The sequence below is a fragment of the Amblyraja radiata genome, chromosome 28 (assembly GCF_010909765.2).
Source record: "Amblyraja radiata isolate CabotCenter1 chromosome 28, sAmbRad1.1.pri, whole genome shotgun sequence".
NCBI classification, from domain to species: domain Eukaryota; kingdom Metazoa; phylum Chordata; class Chondrichthyes; order Rajiformes; family Rajidae; genus Amblyraja; species Amblyraja radiata.
This window is the reverse complement of record NC_045983.1, coordinates 16,383,839-16,404,945: the sequence shown is the minus strand read 5'-3', so window position 1 is coordinate 16,404,945 and position 21,107 is coordinate 16,383,839. Positions and strand designations below refer to the sequence as shown.

The 21,107-nt window shown below is 43.9% G+C and overlaps 1 protein-coding gene across 2 annotated transcripts in view; it reads right to left on the bottom strand.

The window, feature by feature from the left end:
* camkk1 (calcium/calmodulin dependent protein kinase kinase 1) overlaps positions 1 to 16,103 on the bottom strand; it is a 125,413-nt gene extending 109,310 nt beyond the window's left edge. The window contains exons 1-2 of one of the 2 annotated variants that reach the window (XM_033045922.1): positions 15,865 to 16,103; positions 2,607 to 2,704 (exon numbers count right to left, since the gene is read on the bottom strand). The gene's annotated coding sequence lies outside the window, so the exon portion shown is untranslated. The remainder of the gene's footprint in view (positions 1 to 2,606; positions 2,705 to 15,864) is intronic. The other variant, XM_033045924.1, reaches the window with a different exon arrangement.
* Between the last annotated feature and the right edge of the window lie 5,004 nt (positions 16,104 to 21,107).

Sequence of the window (21,107 nt, the reverse complement as noted above, 5' to 3'; positions counted from 1 at the left end):
CTTTTCTTAAGTGTTTGCGTGCACTGGGAAACTAGATCATGCATTTCGCCCGGAGGCGGGAAACGTTTCCTGTCAGCTTGCATGGCTCATTTCAATTAATTAACAACAGAAATTGGATCAAAATGTAGTCTCCAGTGACCACTGCATTTTAATCACGGCACAGCAAAGAGTACAACACATTGAGAGTCATGAAGCCCGCTTCATCTCAAGGGACATTGGTGGGATTTCGCTGACACATTGTAGAGCTCAACCCCATTGTGGCTGATTTATAAAGTCTAACAAAGAGGGAAGGTATATGATTTGTCCTGTGGGTGCTTGCTAAGCCGTAACATCCTCAGCTCCAACAGAAGAATGAGTGGCATGATGGCACAGCGGTAGAGTTGCTGCCCTGCAGCGCCAGAGTTCAGGGTTTGATCCTGCCTACGGGCGCTGCCTGTACGGAGTTTGTGCATTCTCCCTGTGACCTGCGTGAATTTTCCCCGAATGCTCTGGTTTCCTCCCACACTCCAAAGACCGTACAGGCTTGTAAGTTAATTGGCTTGGTTAAAATGTAAATTGCCCCATAGTGTGCATAGGATAGTGTTAGTGTGCGGAGATCGCTGGGCGGTAGGGACTCGGTGAGCCGAAGGCCCTGTTTTCTCGCTGTATCTCTAAACTGAACTAAAAAGGAGTGGAGGCCTGTGTCGACAAAATATCACAGGCAAACAGCCTTTCCAGCTTCTCCCTCTTCGTCAGTCTGTTTGCTGGGACATGTCATCATTCTGGACAATTTTCGATCGCAAATTAAAAGGGAAAGATAAGATCGGAGTGTTTGAATGACCTGTTCTTTATAGCTCAGCTGTTGTGTGATGTGTGCTTTGCGCTCTTGTCAGATGTTCAGAGAGGCTGAGATATCGTTGAGAATAAATTGGCTGCTTTTCATTCCATTTTTGGGGATCTGGATGCCACTGAGGAGACCAGCATTTATTACCCAATTGCCTTGAGAAGATGGTGGTGTTCCTCCTCCTTGAATTGGTTGAGTTGCATTTGAGTTTAGTTTAGTTTATTGTCACGTGTACCGAAGTACAGTGAAAAGCTTTTATTGCATGCTAACCAGTCAGCCAAAAGACAATACATGATTACAATTGAGCCATCCACTATGTACAGATACATGATAAAGGGAATAACGTGAATGATGTGTAGTGCAAGATGAAGTCAGTAAAGTCCAATCAAAGATAGTCCAAGGGTCTCCAATGAGATAGATAGTAGTTCAGGACTGCTCTCTGGTTGATGGTGCAGTTCCCTGATAATAGCTGGGACGAAACTGTCCCTGAATCTGGAGGCATGCATTTTCCCACTTCTATACCTTCTGCCCGATGGGGCAGAAGAGGGAGTGGCCAGTCCTTGTTGCAGTCCTTCTGGTGATGGTAGTCTCACAGCAAGGGATTTCCAGGATTTGGCAGTGATGGAGGGACTGGTGATATATTCCCTCGTCTGGTTGATGCATGAGTTGGAGGGGTACTTGCTACCTGCTGCTCTCGACCTTCTCAGCGGCAGAGATCACGGGCTTTTGAGGGCTGTCCAAGGAGCCTTGGTAAGGTGAAATATCTACCCATACACTTAAAAACATGCTGACAAACTGAAAGTGCATTTGATTACGATACATCACCTAGCTAAGGATGCTTCTTGCACCGCACATGTATCCTTTTAACAAAAGGCCATTTAACAAAACATATCTCTATTCTTGGATCTACTCTCGTGCTTGGTATTCAAATAAGAGGGTAGACACAACATGCTGAAGTAACTGAACAGGTCAGGCAGGTCGGGAGAAAAGGAATAGGTGACGTTTCAGGTCAAAACCCTTCTTTAGACTAGTATTCAAATGTTGTGTGACAATCCTGTGGATATAAAGACAGGCAAAGCTGGAAAACACTCGGTATGTCAGGCGGAATCAAGGTTCATGTGAAAGGTCCTGCAGCTCAATCACGTCGGATTCTTTCTCCACTGATGCAGCCTGGCCTGCTAAGTTTGCAAAGTTGAGTTGGCTTCTGTAATTTGTCCCGAGAGTGTAGGGTAGAATGGATGATCACTGGGCAGCACAGACTAGGTGGGCCAAAGGGCCTGTTTCCACATTGTATCTCTAAAACTAAACTCAACTAAATGGGAGCATCCCAATAATAATATAGATTGCAGGAACCATAAGCAGGGAGGACTTTAATATAACCATCACTCATGAAAAGGGCTCAACAAACTAAAGAGATTAAGAGTTCATAAGTTCATAAGTGATAGGAGCAGAATTAGGCCAATTGGCCCATCACGTCAACTCTGCCATTCAATCATGGCTGATCTATCTTTCCCATTTTCCTGCCTTCTCGCCATAACTCCTGACATCCTTACTAATGAAGAATCTGTCAATCTCTGCCTAAAAAAATATCCATTGATGTATCAAATATCTCTCATAGAGATATTAAATGCCAACACAGCAACTGAGGGAATTTAAATTAAATAAGTCTGCAATTTAACAGAATGTCAATCTTGGCAATAGTACCCCTGAAGCTAGTGGATTGTCATTAAAAACTCATTGAGTCCACAAACCTGTTTGATGGTAATAAATCTGCCATCCTTACCTGGTATTCTGTTATACGTGACTCCAGACTCCAATTGAAGGATAACTAGAGATTGGGAACAGTCACTGACGTTGCCACCGCTGGCCACATCCTGTGAACTAAATTGTAAAGAAAAATTAAAGGCTGAAAATTTCCCTGGACCTGATCATTTACAACTTGGCATCTGAAGGGTCATGGTTACATCGATGGCACAAGCAGTGGTTTCATTCTGGAGAGGTCCCAGAGGACTGGAAACTGGCAAATATAGTGACACTATTTGGGAACAGAAGGAGACAAAAAGCAGGGAATTAAAGACCAAATAGCCTGACATCCATCTTTGAGAAAATGCTAGAATCCATCTTCATGGAGTTATTGCAGGACATATAGAAAACCACCATACAATCACACACAGTCAGTGAGTTTTAGGAAGGGAAATCAGGTGGGGAACCTCATTAGTGCACTTTGACAAAGCTCTCCTGCCTTACGGCAGCACCGTGGTGTAGCGGTAGAGTTGCTGCCTTACAGCGCCAGAGACCCAGGTTATATCCTGACTACGAGTGCTGTCTGTACGGAATTTGCACATTCTCCCAGTGACCAGCGTGGGTTTTCCCCGGGTGCTCCGGTTTCCTCCCACACTCCAAAGACGTACATGTTCGTAGGTTAATTAGCTTGGTACAAGTGTAAATTGTCCCTAGTGTGTGTAGGAAAGTGTTAGTGTGTAGTGATCGCTGGTCAGCACGGATTCGGTGGGCCAAAGTGCCTCTTTCTACACTGTATCTATAAACTAAACTAAACTAATGAGCAGGATGGATTAGGGGTAGCTGTAGATGCAATGTATTTGGATTTCCAAAAGGCATATCATAACAAGTGTTCATGGCAAGGGGTATATATTAACATGGATAGAAGATTGTCTAGGAGGAAACAGAGCTTTGGGATGAAGAGCCATTTTCAGGTTAGCAAACTGTAGCCAGTGTGACACCACATCAATCGATGCAGGGGCCTCAACTATACACGGACCCCACTAAGAACTTGGCTGAAGGGATCAAATTGGGCTAATGTGCTGATGATACAAAGACAGATGGGACAAGGCCACAAAGAACCTGCAAAGAGATAAATAAGCGAAAACCAAAGAGAAAACAGCAGATGCGGGAAATGTGAAATAAAAACAGAAAATGCTAGAAATAAGCAGAACATTAGGCAGCATCTGTGGAGAGAGAAATAAAAGAGTTAACATTGTAGGTCAATGATGTTTCACCTGAACTGGGTAAGAGATTAAAAACAGCTGAAGTTACAGGCAAGGTGAGGGGGAGATGGACATGAAAAAAGGGAGTATCTGTAAAAGGGTGATGCCAGGTTTGCCAATGGGGATAGGTTATAGAGTAGCCCTCTAAACAATGTGGCTACAAGAGCAGGTCAGACACTAGCAATCCTGTAGCAAGTAACTCGCCGCCACTCCCCAAAGCTGCTCTACCATGTACAAGGCTCAAGTCAAGATTGTGATGGAATACACCCCGTTTGCCTGGATGAGTGCAACTTCAACAAGAAGCCCAGGGGCATACAGGACATCACAGCCAGCCTGATAGGTAACCCATCCATCATTATTCATTCACTCCACCCACCGACAGCAGTTTGTACCACCTACAGGACACAGTGCAGCATCTCACACAGATTCCTTAGGCAGCACCTTCCAAATCCACAAGGACAAAGGCCAGCAAAAGCATGGAACCCCACCACCTGGAATTTGTCCTCCAAGCCACAGACCACCCCGACTTGGAAACATGTTGCATTCCCTCACCGTTAGTGGTTCAAGATCCAGGAACTCTCTTGCTAACAGTGTTGTGAGTATACTCACACCTCAAGGACTGCAGTGCTTCTGAAGAGGAACCAGGGATGGACAATTATATGCTGACTCAGCTGACAAAACCCACACCCCTTGAAAGAATGCACCTGATCATACAGTCAATGGGTTAATGGAGGAAGTTAGAGATGGAGAATGCAAACAAAGGAGCACTGTGAAGTACAGAGCTGGAGTCAGGCTCTGCTAATGGAGGGAGAAGAAGAAACATGGCAACATTACAGATGGATGACTTAAAGTAGAAATAGCCCGTTCTGATATGGACAGAGAAGGAGTTGCCTTATGCTAGAGAATACAATTTGAGTATGAAAGACTACAATGTATGCATACGGCTGATCGAGTACTGTTCCTCAAGCTTCAATTCAGTACATTTTTTAAATTACAATATTTCACAAACAGATGGGACAGATTGGAAGAGAGAATAGTGGCAAGCAACAGTTAGCACCGCGATGCCAATGTGGAATGCTACGCAGGTGCATAACCATCCCGCAGTCTGTGTTTGCTTTCTCAAAAGCAGAGGAGAGCACATTGTGAAGAGTAACTAGAGTAGAGGGAGTGCAGGTGAATCACTGCTTTACCGAGAAGGATTGCTGGAGGCCCTGGATGCTGTCACGAGTAACGTGCTTCTTGATAAACAAGGAGGTGAGTGGGTACACAGGATTTTCAGATTAATGCCATACACTATTAAGCATGGTATTGGGGGGGGGGGGGGGATATATAGAGGCGTGGTTAGAGAATTAGTTAAAAGAGAGAGAAAAAAAGAGTACAAATAAATAGGTACTATTGGGAGGTGGTGACGAATGTTCAGTTCAATTTAGTTTATTGCCATGTGAACCCAGTGAAAAGCTTGTTTTTCTGCGTGCTAATCAGTCAGCAGATTGACAATACAAAGTGAACAGACAAGTGGGAAAAAATGAACAGATGGAATAAAATAGAATATGGGCAAATACATGGATCATATTGATCAAAAAGGTAGAATATTGTTTAAATTGAGACTAGAGGCTGTGTGTGCAGAGGGATCTGAGGATCCTCATATACTGAAGTGCAGCACATAATTTGGAAGGCAAATAGAAAGTTGGCATTAATTGCACTGGGTGGAAGCTTCACTCCCAACTTCACTTCATTGCAACCCCACGTCTGTGATACTGTACACAATTTTCCTCTCCTTAAGTCAAGGTAGGGTATTGCAGACTGTATGTATTCAAGAGAGAGTCAGATAAAGCTCTCAGGGCTAATGGAATCAAGGGTTATGGGGAGAAAGCAGGAGCGGGGTATTGATTTTGGATGATCAGGCATGATCATATTGAATGGCAGTGCTGACTCGAAGGGCCGAATGGCCTACTCCTGCAGCTAGTTTCTATGTTTCTAGACTGCTAAGAGAAGATTCACAAGATTGATTTCCAGGGGGAAAGAGACCGTTTAGAAGGGTAGGGATAAGCTTATAAGACCATAAGACATAGGAGCAGAAATAGTCAATTCAACCCATCGAGTGTGCACTTCCATTCGATCATGGCTGAACTATTTTTCCCTCTCAACCCCATTTTCCGGTCTTCTCCCATAACCTTTGACACCCTTACTAATCAATAACCTATCAATCTCCACTTTAAAAATACCCAATGGCTCATCCTCCACAATTGTCTGTGGCAATTCACCACCCTCTGACCAACAAAATACCTCCTCATCTCCATTCTAAAGGTACGTCCTTTTATTCTGAGGCTGTGCCCTCTGGTCCTCGACTCTCCCACTACTGGAAACATCCTCTGCACATCCACTTTATCCCAGCATATGGCTGACGGAGATGATGCTAAGAGAATGTTTCGTTCAGTGCAGGGATCTAACATTAGGGTGCATTACTTCAATGGGCTGTCCAGATAAAACAGAGGTATGAAGGGGGATGGTGATAATGGAACATTTTAACATCAGGGAGATGTAAAGGCTAATGAGTTGAATATTTTCAAGACATAGATTTTGCACTATTGGGCAGTGAAGGGGACAGGTAGAAGATTGGAGAGGGAGCCAATACATGATCAGCCATGACGTTAAAGTTCTCATGTTGCTGGGACTACCCAATTTGTTTGGACCATTGGTCTCTCTCAGTTCTGTAAATCTCAAAAGAACACAATACACAATAGAGTTTAACATAAACATCCTCCCACAGCGGAATCAATATTTCCCACTGTGAGAGAAGGCAATAAACTTCAGTCATCTTCCTCATTGTGCTTAATTCTTGATTAGTATGGGTGTCTTACTAAGTATCTTACTAAGTATGAGTATCATCAAAGACCCACACCATCCTGGCCACACACTCATCTCCCTGCTACCTTCAGGTAGAAAGTACAGGAGCCTGAAGATTGCAACAACCAGGTTCAGGAATAGCTACTTCCCCACAGCCATCAGGCTATTAAACTTGGCTCGGACAAAACTCTGAACATTAATAACCCATTATCTGTTATTTGCACTTTATCAGTTTATTTATTCATGTGTGTATATATTTATATAATGGTATATGGACACAATGATCTGTTTTGTAGTAAATGCCTACTATGTTCTGTTGTGCTGAAGCAAAGCAAGAATTTCATTGTCCTATCAGGGACACATGACAATAAACTCACTTGAACTTGAACTTGAACTTGTGTCAGGGGTTATGGAACAAAGGCAGGAGAATAGGGTTGAGAGGGAGCGATAGATCAGCTGTGATTGAATGGCAGACTTGATGGGCCGAATGGCCTAATTCTGCTCCTATAACTTATGAACGTACTGTAACTCTAGCCAATTCCCGCTAAATTTTAATTTGTTACGGTTGCACACTGCATTGTGCTTGATTCTGCAACCAGAGATCCCATACCCGATTCTGTGTAAAGAGCACAAAGTGCCTGACATCAGTCATTCAGCACACTGCAATTAATTACAGGCATTGCATGTAATACTGATATTGTGGAAACAAGGAACTGCAGATGCCGGTCTACAAAAGAGGACAAAAAGCGCTGGAGTAACTCGGCGGGTCAGCCAGCATCCGTGGAAAACATTATCAGCGACCTTTCAGTTTGGGACCCTTCTTCAGATTGATGAGGGAGGGGGGAGGAAGAAAGCTAGAAGAGAGCGGGGACAGGACAAAGCATGGTAGGCAATAGTTGGGGGGGGGGGGGGGGGGGGGGGGGGTTGATAGGCTGATGGTTGGACCAAGGCCAGGGATGAAAAAAGGTGTGACAAAAGGATTGAAGAGTTATGAATTATGATGCCAGAGGAAGGAATGTAGAAGGAGGGGGGGGGTGGGGAAAGGGGAAAAAAGATGCAAGTCTAAGTGGAGCACAGGGGAGAGGGTGCAAGGGAGAAAGGGGCGGAGTGAGGGGGTTAGAAGTTACTAAAATTGGAGAGATCAACGTTCAAAGCATTGGGTTGTAAGCTACCCAACCAGAATATTCCGCTTAGTAAATGGTCTAGCAAACTTATAACTGTAAAGGGAGCATGAGAAACGGTGCCAGGTGAATTTCGAGGGAGTGTGGGGATTGAACCAGTTGAGTTTCGAGGGAGAGTGGAAACTGGGAGTCCATGAGTGAAGGGGAGTGCAGGAAAAAACGCCCAATAAACCAGATGTCAAACCAGTGAAATTTCCCCACAATCAGATAGCAGATTTGGAGATAGTATAAGAGACTTCTTACTAAACACACAGACGGTGATTGTTATTAGACAGCGTAACATTTCCTTTATTGGCCACAATGTAACTAATTTCTATTATTAGATGCAATGTTGGACACAGAAGAATGGACTTCAGTTACTGAACTGTTACAGAGGCCGATTTCGCATATCGTGCACAATGTGGGTAATTTCTGTTGCTCTACACACAGTCACCCGTTGCTGTTACTGGAAGCACTGCAGCTGGTTTCTGTTATTAGGCGCAGTAGCTGACTTCTGGTCTGAATTTGGGAATTAAGCTGTGCAGGTGAAAGAGATATCGGTGGAAGAGCGATGCTGCGATAATCATCATCGTTCAGTTTAATTTAGCATAGTTATGGAAAAATGGCAAATATATAAAACAAGATTAATGTTTCCTAATTGGGTTATGGCCAAACTTATGAGACCGCAAAGTGATTTAGCAAAATGGATTGGAAACAGCTGCTTGAAAAGATCAATCCTGGAGTGATGGATAGCAGGCCGGCAAAGAGGAAATTCAAGTGGTTGAGGTAAACAAGGTCTCTCACAAAATTGATAGGACGGCCAAAGCTCTACCCCCCTGATGTCACCGTGCATGCAGGATAAACATTCTGTCAGACAATGAGATCTTATTACAGCAGTGAACATGAAAGAGTACAGAAAGTGTGATGGTACTGGACTGGACAAGCTAGATGCAGGAAAAATGTTCCCAATGTTGGGCGAGTCCAGTCCAGTCTTAGAATAAAGGGGAGGTCATTTAAGACTGAGGTGAGAAAAAACATTTTCACCCAGAGAGTTGTGAATTTATGGAATTCCCTGCCACAGAGGGCAGTGGAGGCCAAGTCACTGGGTGGATTTAAGAGAGAGTTAGATAGAGCTCTAGGGGCTAGTGGAGTCAAGGGATATGGAGAGAAGACAGGCACGGTTTATTGATAGGGGACGATCAGCCATGATCACAATGAATGGCGGTGCTGGCTCGAAGGGCCGAATGGCCTCCTCCTGCACGTATTTTCTATGTTTCTATGTTTCTATGATAAAAATGTTTTAAATATTAAGAAAGCAAAGATATGGTACCAAAAACTATAGATTGATAAATAAAATCACGGAAAATCCAAGAGAGACACAAGGATCTGCAATAACTGCTTTACAAAACACAAAGTGCTGGTGTAACTCAGCGGGCCAGGCAGCATCTGTGGAGGATGTAAATAGGTGGTCAAATGTTACCGATCCATGTCCTCCAGAGTTGCTGCCTGATCCGCTAAGGTACTCCAGCACATTTTTAATAGAAAAGCCCAGAGGTGTTGTAACAATTATTAGATACAATATAGCCACTTGCTGTTATTGGTCATATAGTAATGGAGTTTATTACTGGGTTATTACTAAGGCTGGTTTCACTAATCCATCACAATGTGGTTTTACACACAATCAGGCATTGCTGTCATTGTAGGAGTGCAGCTGGTTTTTGTTACTAGACAGAGAGCAAGAGTACAACTAATGAAAGAACAGGGCTCATAGAGCCAAAAACATGTTTGATGGATGGGGGAAAAAATTCTTAATGAATATTTTGTAGCCATTTTCACAATGCAAGAGATGTGTGTTGCAGTTATAAAAAAGTGACCTTGAAATATTGGCTAAGATGGAAATAGTTAGAAAGGAATATTAAGGATTTAGCTTCTTTGGAAATTGGATAATTTGCCTGGTCCAAATGAAATAGATCCCAATTTTCTCGAAGAAACAAGGCAATAAACTGCAAAAGGTTTGACTGATTCTATGAAACAGGGAGCAACAAAGCACCACTGTTAGAAAAAAAAGAATACATTGACTAATCTCAAGTCAATTAATTTAACTAGTGGTGTTTTTTTTGTTGTAAAAACCACTGAGGCAAAATATAACCTCTATTTAGAAAGGCACAGATTAACCCGGGGACTCAGCATGGATTTATTTAGGGAAGGTACTATTTTACCCAAAGATTTTGATTATTTGAATGAACTCACTGAAGCCATGTATTTGATGCAAGGATTTTAGCAAAGCCATTCACCAGATCTCACATTGGATGAAATTTGGCAAATTAGATACAAACCTGGCTCAGTAGTGGTTGATGGGTATGTAGTTGTTGTCAGCGCGGTTCAATGAGGCACAATGTTTGAAATAATTTACATTTAAGTTGATAGAATGTGATAAGGAAAAAAGGTTATGTTAGAAATGTAAACACATCTCATTAGAACAAGGGGTGAGTGCAACACACACATTCTGGTCATCACCTTATAGCAAGATATGGCTGCACTGCAGAGGAGATTTGCAAAGGTTTTGCTGGGACTGGATGATTAAGGCTACAAGGAACGATTTCATGGAAGGTTGGTTTTCTTTGAACGAAGAACCCAAGGGAAGATTTAACTGAGGTGTATAAACTCTTGAAGAGCTTACATAGAGAAGCACAGAGAGAAGTCCTGAACTATTACCTATGTTTAAGAAGGAACTGCAGATGCTGGAAAATCGAAGGTAGACAAAAATACTGGAGAAAGTCAGCGGGTGTGGCAGCATCTATGGAGTGAAGGAAATAGGCAACGTTTCGGGCCGAAACCTGAAGAAGGGTTTCGGCCTGAAACGTTGCCTATTTCCTTTGCTCCATAGATGCTGCCCCACCCGCTGACTTTCTCCAGCATTTTTGACTACCCTGAACTACTACCTACTTCATTTGTGACCCTCGGACTATCCTAGATCGGAATTTGCCGATCTTGTACTGAACGTTATTCCCTTATCATGTATCTAAACACTGTAAATGACCCGATTGTAACCATGTATTGTCTTTCCACTGACTGGATAGCACGCGACAAAAGCTTTTCACTGTACCTCAGTACACGTGAGAATAAACTACACTAAAATGCTGAAAGCCTATTTCCTTTAGCATAGCTTGCAGAAGGATTTGAGGAAAAATATCCAGAGGGTGGTGGGGTTTAGATCCCACTGCCTGGAAATCTCCGAGTTCGAATCAGGGCAAACTCGGGAGAGCTCTTGGAATTAACTCGTACCGTGGGACAGGGCTTTAAGTGATGGAACATTGTTTAAAACAGGGGAGCAATTTTTGACCACCACAGATATAATGGGATGAATAACCTCCTTCCATGTCATCATTTGCTATATCTATGATTCCTGTTACTTAGCTACACAGTAACTGATTGCTATTATTTGAAACAGAGCCGTTGACTTTTGTTATTCAAAAAATGTAATGTATATTTACTTCAAGATGGTCATAACTGATTCCTGCTATAAGAAATCCTTGAAATTGTTTCTGCATCTGGTCACCTTGTGGTTCATTGGCCACATTGTCAATACATACTGACAGCTTTCTTTGTAATTGCAACTAATTTATCATCTCAGACTCTCAAAGGCTAATTTGTGATACTGGGCACATTACACCCGACTTCCTTCATTAAACACACGGCAGATGATTTATTTTACTGGACACACGAGAGGATGCTTCAGATAAGACATAGAGTAGTGGTTATCAAAAGCATTGAAACTGATTTATGTAATGAGACACACTGCAACCTACTTCCTGTTACTAGAAACACAGCGGGTGCTTTTTCTTAAAGATCGACACAAAAAGCTGGAGTTTTTCTTATTTTACACACATAAACTGATTGTCTCATTAAAAACATTACTACTGATCTAATTTGCGGGCACTGTAGCCAATTTTTTCGGAAAGTGACAAACTGTCAGAGTCTCAGCATCGATCCCTGAGGTGTACCGTTGGTCGAAGGTTTCCTCCCTCAGAACAACCCTCGACTATCACTCTCAGTATTACCAAGCAAACCATGGGCTCTAAGCTTTTGGACCAACCTCCCATGTGGGACCTTGTCAATGGCCTCACTGAAGTTCACGTCGACTCTATCAACTGAAGATGGACACAAAATACTGGAGTAACTCAGCAGGTCAGGCAGCATCTCTGGCGAAAAGGAGTAGGTGACTCAGGGTCTGACCCGAAACGTTTTCTCCAGAGATGCTGCCTGGCCCGCTGAGTTACTCCGGTGTTTTGTGCCCATCTTTGGTGTAAACCAGCATCTGCAGTTACTTCCCATTATCAATATCAATATAATTTATTGCATCTACAAAAAAACTCAACCAAATTAGTCAGACAGGATCTCCCACTGACAAAGCACTGCTGACGATGCCTGTTCAACTCCTGCCTTTCCATATGAGGATAAATCTCTGCCAGAGTCTCAGCAATTTCCTCCCTCACCTCATGAGGCCTTGGGGATTTATCCACCTTTGTGCCTGACATCTGATATATCCACTTAAATGTTTTTTACATGTTATAAAATTAGCCGCACCCCCTCCTTCCTGAAATTTATCCCCAGTGAATACAGATGAGAAGTATTAATTTTAAGACCCTTCCACGTCTTCCACACATAAACTCCTCCTTAAGTCTGTGGTGGGCTTTAATCTGGGTACCTCTTGGGATTTTCATACTTTTTGTCTGCAGTTAATATTCTGTGTTTCCCCTCCATTTTTTTTAACTACACCCTTACACATTCTATGCTCTTGAAGGGTCTCCCTGTTTTCAATGCTCTAGACCAGCCATGTGCTTTTGCTTTTTTCCTTTATCATATCCTCACAATCCTTCAGCGTCTGGGCCTCCCCTATACTTGCCTTCCTTTACTACCACACTTCCAGGAGCACAGTTTGTCCTGAACTCTCACAATGTCATTTATAAAGGGCTCCAATGGTCAGATGTAGATTTACCACAACAGGCTACTCCAAAACGATTTTTGTCATGTCCCATTGAGGTTTTGAAGTTGTCCTTCCTCAAATTCAGCAACATTGGATAGAGGCATGGATAGAGTGAATGTGGAGAGAATGCTTCCACTGGTGGGAGAGTATAGGACCAGAGGCCATAGCCTCAGAATAAAAGGATGTACTTTTATAAAGGGGATGAGGAGGAATTTCTTTAGTCAGAGGGTGGTGAATCTGTGGCATTCAATGTCACAGAAGGCTGTGGAGGCCAAATCACTGGATGGATTTAAGAGAGAGTTAGATAGAACTCAAGGGATATGTGGAGAAGGCAGGCACAGGTTATTGATTGGGGACGATCAGCCATGATCACAGTGAATGGCGGTGCTTGCTCAAAGGGCCGAATGGCCTCCTCCTGCACCTATTTTCCATGTTTCTATGTTCCAATGGGGTTGAGAAGGAAAGATAGATCAACCATGATTGAATGGCAGAGTAGACTCAATGGGCTGAATGGCTTGATTCTGCTCCTAGATCTTATGAACATCGCTTCCTTATTCCATTACCACCTTGAACCTTAAAATCATTGTCTCTATCCCCCAAATGCTCACCCACAGACCATTTAACTATTTGCCCAAATTAGATCCAACACTGTTCCATTCCCTAGTCTAATTATCCACACACCGGCTCAAAATGTTTTTTCTGGATTCACATTAAAATTCCGTCTTGGCCTTTCACACCGAGGCGATCCCAGAAACTGAAATCCTCTACTACTATAATCCTATTGTCCTTACACCTCTCTGTGATATGTCTGTTCATCTGCTCCTCCACCAGGCTGAAGTCCCCATAAACTGAGTGATTCCCACTATTTGATTTCCAAGCTCTACACAAATGGCATTAATTTCTGAAGAAGTGTCTCGACCCGAAACGTCACCCATTCCTTCTCTCCAGAGATGCTGCCTGTCCCACTGAGTTTCTCCAGCATTTTGTGTCTTTCCTCAGTTGAAGAGCCTTCCAGGCCATCTTCCTTCATTCATTACAGCAGTGATGGTCTCCTGTGATCCTCTTTTATAACCTCCCATGTCATGCCTAAAGCATCTATACCCTGGAACGTTGTTGTCAGTTTTTCCCCTCCTTTGACCATATTTTTAAGTTTAGTTTAGTTTATTGTCACATGTACTGAGGTACAGTGAAAAGCTTTTAGTTGTGTGCTATCCAGTCAGCGGAAAGACAATACATGATTATAATCGAGCTGTCCACAATGTACTGTGTACATATTACAGCTTTATATCAGCTGATTAACATTGTTAACTTTATTTGCCTTACCTGTCGGGCTCTTTGCATTAAATTCATGAACTGAGCCTTCTAATCCTCCCCTGCACCTTTCCATGTCGTATCGTCTGCCTGTTGGTCTGACTTTCTTTTTCTTCTTTGTGTAACAGTAACTCCACTCCAACTGTACAGCCACTCTGCGCCCATTCCCCTGTGAAGTTAGTTTAAACCCTCCCCAAGATCATGCGTAGACCTCCCTGGAAGATGTCAGACCAGTTCTGTTTATGCTGACTAGTCCAGCTCTGCAGGTCCCTCCTCCACCAGAAACAGTCCCAATGATCCAAAACACTAAAGCCCTCCCTCCTACGTATACCTTCCCTTTCACCACTCATTTATCTGCGTTATTCCTCAACTCCTATACTCACTAGCAAGTCAGAGATTACAATCATAAAGGTCTTGCTCTTTAACTTTAATCTAGCTCCCTAATTTCATGTTAGAACATAGAACAGTACAGCACATGAATGGGCCATTTGGTCCACAATATTTGTGTTGAACATGATGCCTAGTTAAATTCTTCTCATCTGCCTACACATGATCCATGTACTTCTATTCCCTGCACTTTCACATGCCTATCTAAAAGCCTCTTAAACCGCACTATCATATCAGCCGCAACCACCACACTAGATAATGCATGCCAGACCCCCAACACTTTCTGTGAAAAAGACTTGCCCCACATATCTCCATTAAACTCCCCCCCCCCCCCCCCCCCCCCCACCCCCCAACACCTTATAGATACGCCCTCTAGTGTTGGGCGTTCCCACCCTGGGAAAAACCTTCTGACTGCCTACTGTATCAATGCCTCTCATAATTTTTTATACTTCTATCAAATCTCCCCTCAACCCCCAACGTTCCAGAGAGAACAATCCAAGTTTATCCTACTCAGCCCTGCAGCTGAAACACTCTAATCCAGGCAGCGTTCTGCCAACCCTCCTCTGCACCCTCTCCAAAGCCTCCATGTATTTCCTGCAATGGGAGCCACCAGAGTTGCCACAATACTCCTGACTTCCTGATATTGTACTGTGCACCTCATCTCCCTTACCCAAGTCATTAGTACCAACGTGAACCATGATCTCTTGGCTGTTTAGCCTTCCCTCTTAGAATATTATTGGACATATTTTAGAAGATTTCTGCTATTCGGGACTGAGGCAGAATTCTGTTATTGGACATGCTGTATTTAAATGACTAGCTGATGGGACAGACTGTAACTGATGATGTTACTGGACACATTGCATCTGATTACAACATTTGGACACATTGTAGCTGATTACACTATTGGACATATTGTAGCTGATCAGTGATCACAATATTGGACACATTGTAGCTGATTACACTATTGGACACATTGTAGCTGATCAGTGATCACAATATTGGACACATTGTAGCTGATTACACTATTGGACACATTGTAGCTGATCAGTGATCAATATTGGACACATTGTAGCTGATTACACTATTGGACACATTGTAGCTGATCAGTGATCAATATTGGACACATTGTAGCTGATTACACTATTGGACACATTGTAAAATATTTCAATAATAGACACATTGAAGCTGATTTCTGTTATTGGACACACTACGGATGCTGGACACATTGTGCCTGATTCCTGTTTTATACACACAGTTGCTGATTTCTGTCATTAGACAATGTCGCCACTATCAGCACCACCCTCCTTCCCTCCTCCAGCACCTACTCTCCCCGGGTTCTCCTACCTGAGCTGCCCCGTCTCGTCTGGTCACATCCACGCCGCCGCTTGCTGCCGCAGTGTGGCTCTGGTTCCGCGGTCGAAATGCCCGCGCTGTCCAGCCAGCCCACCACCGCCGCCGCCGCCGCCGCCGCAGCTTGCAGTGCCCCTGTGCCGGAGCTCCGACTCGGCAACACTCGGATCCCCGATCGCTCCGAGCCGAGCGTCTGCGGGCAGCAGGCGGACTCAGTCTCGGCAAGGAGCCGCCGGGTCCTAGCGCTCGACGACTGCCTAGCAAACACGATTTTACAACAAGGCAGTAAAAGGAGGGACACTAATACTGGAGAAGCTGGAACCCTGAGCAAAAAAAAAAGCAAACTGCTGGAGGAACTCAACGGATCGGGCAGCATCTGTGGAGGAAACTTAGATTTGAGATCCTTCTTCAGGCTGATTGATGGTGGGGGGAAATAGGTGGTAGGGCGAGATGAGGGGAAGGGGTGGGCCAAGAACTGGCAAGTGATGGGTGGATGCAGCTGAGAAGGGATTAATGGAGATGGGTTCAGTGGGGGAGAGAAAGGTGGAGAGAGTAACCGAGACTTGAGGTGATAAGTGCATAAGACAAAAGTGTGCAGATGGTGGAATCTCATAAGAAAGGGTGGTGGGGAGTGAAATGTAGAACCAGAGGGAGTGATGGTGGGGGGTGGAAAGGAAGGTGTACAGTGGTGTACATCGTTTCAGAGATACAGAGTGGAAACAGAACCTTCTGCCCACCGAGTCCATGCCGACCATGATCACCCCGTACACTAGCGTTATGCTACACACTAAGGATAATTTATAATTTTTACCAAAGCCAATTAACCTACAAACCTGTACATCTTTGAAGTGTGGGAGTAAACCGGAGCACCCAGAGATAACCCAAGTGGTCACGGAGAGAACATGCAAACTCCACATAGACAGCATCCGTAATCAGGATCAAACCCGGTCCTCTGGTGGGAATCTCAGGGAGAAGGGTACCTGATATTGGAAAATTCACGGAACTGCAGATGCCAGTTTAAACCAAAGATAGACACAAAATGCTGGAGTAACTCAGCGGGACAGGCAGCATCTCTGGAGAGAAGGAATGGGTGACGTTTCGCGTCGAGGCCCTTCTTCAGACTATTTAGGGATAAGGGAAACGAGAGATATAGACGGTGATGTGGGAGATGAATGAAAGATATGCAAAAAAGTAACAATGATAAAGGAAACAGGCCATTGTTGGGTGAAAATGGGAAGCTAGTGTGACTTGGGTGGGGGAGGGATAGAGAGAGAGGGAATGCCGGGGCTACCTGAAGTGAGAGACTTGCTAGGCTTTGCCTCATCCCACCTCACTTTCCCAGCTTCCACCCCACTCCAGTCCAAAGGATTCCAACTGGCTACATCTATCCATTTGCTCCACATATGCTGCCTGACCCACCAAGTTCCTCAATCTTTCCCCAAACACTGAAACCCAAGAGAGGGGTTAAATCAGGAGCCTTACCTTCACACCATCTCCATGAAGACCAAATCCAGACAGACTGGATAACGTTACAGGAACATTACAGGGGCGTGCAGCAGGTTAACATTTCAGACAAACCCGACTGTAACAGACCAGATTCCACTTTAATCCACAAAAAATAATTTTGAATTAAGTGAAACTTGTGTATCAAGAGAACAGCAATGAGGAAGAGTTTTATTCCATCTTATGCCAACATTTGGCAGAATGGGAAGAAACAGTCTAACCCCAGCAGACACTTCCAGCAGCACAGGTCAAGTCCTTGGAGCTCCTAGGTGGAAATAAACACAAATGATTTAGGGGATAAAAGCAGAAAGGAAACAGATTGCAGCAATGCAGGCACTCGCCAAACCAAATATAGATTTAGACTAACTCTAAAGAGCTACAGTAGGGTGAATAGAAGAGGCAGGATTAGTAAATTTTAACAAGGCTCAACAGGAAGGACATTATTGCCATAGATGGAGTGCAGAGAAGGTTCACCAGACTGATTCCTGGGATGTCAGGACTGTCTTATGAAGAAAGACTAGATAGACTTGGTTTATACTCTCTAGAATTTAGGAGATTGAGAGGGGATCTTATAGAAACTTACAACATTCTTAAGGGGTTGTACAGGCTAGATGTAGGAAGATTGTTCCCGATGTTGGGGAAGTCCAGGACAAGGGGTCACAGCATAGGGATAAGGGGGAAATCCTTTAAAACCGAGATGAGACAAACTTTTTTCACACAGAGAGTGGTGAATCTCTGGAACTCTCTGCCACAGAGGGTAGTTGAGGCCAGTTCATTGGCTATATTTAAGAGGGAGTTAGATGTGGCCCTTGTGGCTAAAGGGATCAGAGGGTATGGAGAGAAGGCAGGTGCGGGATACTGAGTTGGATGATCAGCCATGATCATATTGAATGGCAGTGCAGGCTCGAAGGGCCGAATGGCCTACTCCTGCACCTAATTTCTATGTTTCTATGTTTCTATAATGAAGATAAACCCTCCTGTATGTCCTCTGATCTGAATGCATCCGTAAACTGGGGTTAGTAGATAATTGGAGACACCAGAGACTGCAGGAGCGGGAATCTTGAGCAAAAAAACAAACTGCTGGGGGGGCTTGGAAGAAGGGTCCTGACCCAAACTGTTGTCTGCCCATTTCCTTCCACAAATAAAATATAGAAATGCAGAACAATTTAGCAGAGGAACGAAGACTGAAGAAGGGTCTTGACCCGAAATGTCACCCATTCCTTCTCTCCAGAGATGCTGCCTGTCCCGCTGTTACTCCAGCATTTTGTGTCTATCTTCGGTTTAAACCAGCATCTGCAGTTCCTCCCTACACATGATGCTAAGTTAATCGGATCTGCTTGTACATGATAGTATAGCACAGGTACGGCCCAGCAACCCACGATGTTTGTGGCCAACATGATGCCGAGTTCATCTGATCTGCCTGTCAATGATCCATATCTTGCTATTCCCTGCACTGCCATGTGCCTATCTAAAAGTCTCTTAAATGCCACTATCATATCTGCCTTCCTCCTCCCTCGCACTCCACTTACTGAGGATTCCTCAAATCCACAACAAGAGGCAGTAGCTGTGTTTCTAAATTCAATTTGTGGGATTTGGGTCTGATTGGAATGTCAGTGTTTGGATTGTTTGTCCTGTAGAGTTATAGAGTGATGCAGCACGGAAAATGTCCCAACTCATCCATGTCGACCGAGTTGCCCCTTATAAACTAGCCCCATTTGCCTGTATTTGGCCCATATCCCTCTAAACATTTCCTAGCCATGTACATGTCCAAATGTCGTTCACATGCTATTACTGTACCAACTTCATCTATCTTTTCTGGCAGCGTTCCATATACCCATCATCCTCTGAGCGACAAAGTTGCCCCTTGGGTTCCTATTAAATCTTGCCTCTCCCATCTTAAACATATGTCCTCTGATTCTTGATTCCCCAATCCCGGGTAAATGGCTCACTGCATTCACCCGAGCCATTCCCCTCAATATTTTATACATGATTTAGATGACTCAAGAAGGCGTATTTCAACCTTTCTCTTTGCCATGGCTTAAGTGACTTGCTTCAGGATGTAGTTAGGAATGGGATAACTGGTCTTCATCGGAGCTGGCCTTCATGACCTGGGAAAGAGAGAAAATAGTTCTTACTGCTGAAGGCCTAGGAAGACGTTCAGGACAGACCGGGCAATGATGGAAGACTTCACTCCTGAGGAGAGTTGGTGAAGGAGCCGAGACCTAATGCTACTGTGACAGCCTCACAGTCTCTCTCACTGCGACCACTTATAATTCCAAATCTTTAAAACTGATTTCTGCCTTGGTAAGATTTGTACTCTGGATTATTTGTCGCACAATGCGATGACTGCACTTCCCAACGTGCTGGATTTTGCCCAATTCCAAAGGCAATATGCAACTTTTACAATTCACAGCCACCCAGAGGTATATTGTAGGCAGGTGTTCCCACACCACATTAAGTGGGAATTGAGAGAGGGGGACAAAGAAGACTGTAGGTGTTTGAATCTTGAGCAAAAAAATTAAAAAATCAATTTTAAGCTGGGCCCTTTCTGCAATTTTTCTTTGCAGTTATTACAGTGCTTTGATCAGAAACATAGACTCCGTTTTTTTTTCCATATTTGCCTCATCACCTGCCTTTTTTTTCCCTGCACTGTTTTTATTACATAATCACAGTTACAAAGTACACTGTAAATCAAAACTGTTTGTGCAGTTTGCAGACCTCAGTCGTTAAGTTACAACATTGTAAACCATATACACAACGCCCTTGAGACTCCGCAGCGACCAGCGTTCAAGGAGACCTTCAATATCTCCGTGGACACCGGGTGTGCCCTCTCCAGGGACACACGGGCATGGACATTGGACTGGCAGTCGACTTGGGCAGAACCCTCGACTGCCTGCTGCTTGAACCATCATGGTCAGGTCCTGCATGACCTGCTGAATGTTTTCAGCATTTTTCTCTACCTATAACTTACTATTTTGTTTAGCTGTGAAGCTCTTGGAGACATCCTAAGCGCAAAAGAAATTCAAGCCACATTTTGGACATGGACTGGTTGTCTATCCATAGCTGCATATTTACTGATTGTAAGGTGACTAATGGACTACACTGCAAATATACATGGTTCAATTGCATCACCTTTTGCTTTCTTAATCCGCCCAGAATAATTATGGTACAAATTATTGCAAATAGTTTGAATTGGTAGTGCTTTTGATGGGAAGATAGTGCTGAACTGAGCAAATTCAGATCCAGATTAGTTTATTGTCATATCCACCAGTGCAGTGAAATTTCTTGTTCACATGAAGCTCACAGAGTAAAGAGTATGATTCAATAATGTCACAATGCCGACAAATTATTTGGGTGGTGCAGTGGCACATCTGGTGGAGATGCAGCCTCACAGCACCAAAGACCCGGGTTAGATCCTGACCTCGAGTGCTCTCTGCAGAGTTTTCTTCTTGCGTATGGCGTGCATGTTCTGTTTGATCTTCTGTTTGTGCACGCCAGGTTGATTGCTTTCGTCGAAAACCGGGTGGACCACATGAAGGTTGCAATCTCCAACCCCATGTTCACTGTGACTGTGTGGGTTTCCTCCAGGTCCTCTGGTTTCCTCCCACATCTCCCACAAAGATGAGTGCGTTAATTGGCCAATGTAAATTTCCCCTAGTTTGCAGGGAATGGATGCAAAAGTGGAATAACATAGGACTAAACAGGTGATCGATGGTCGGCAGGAACTTGATGGG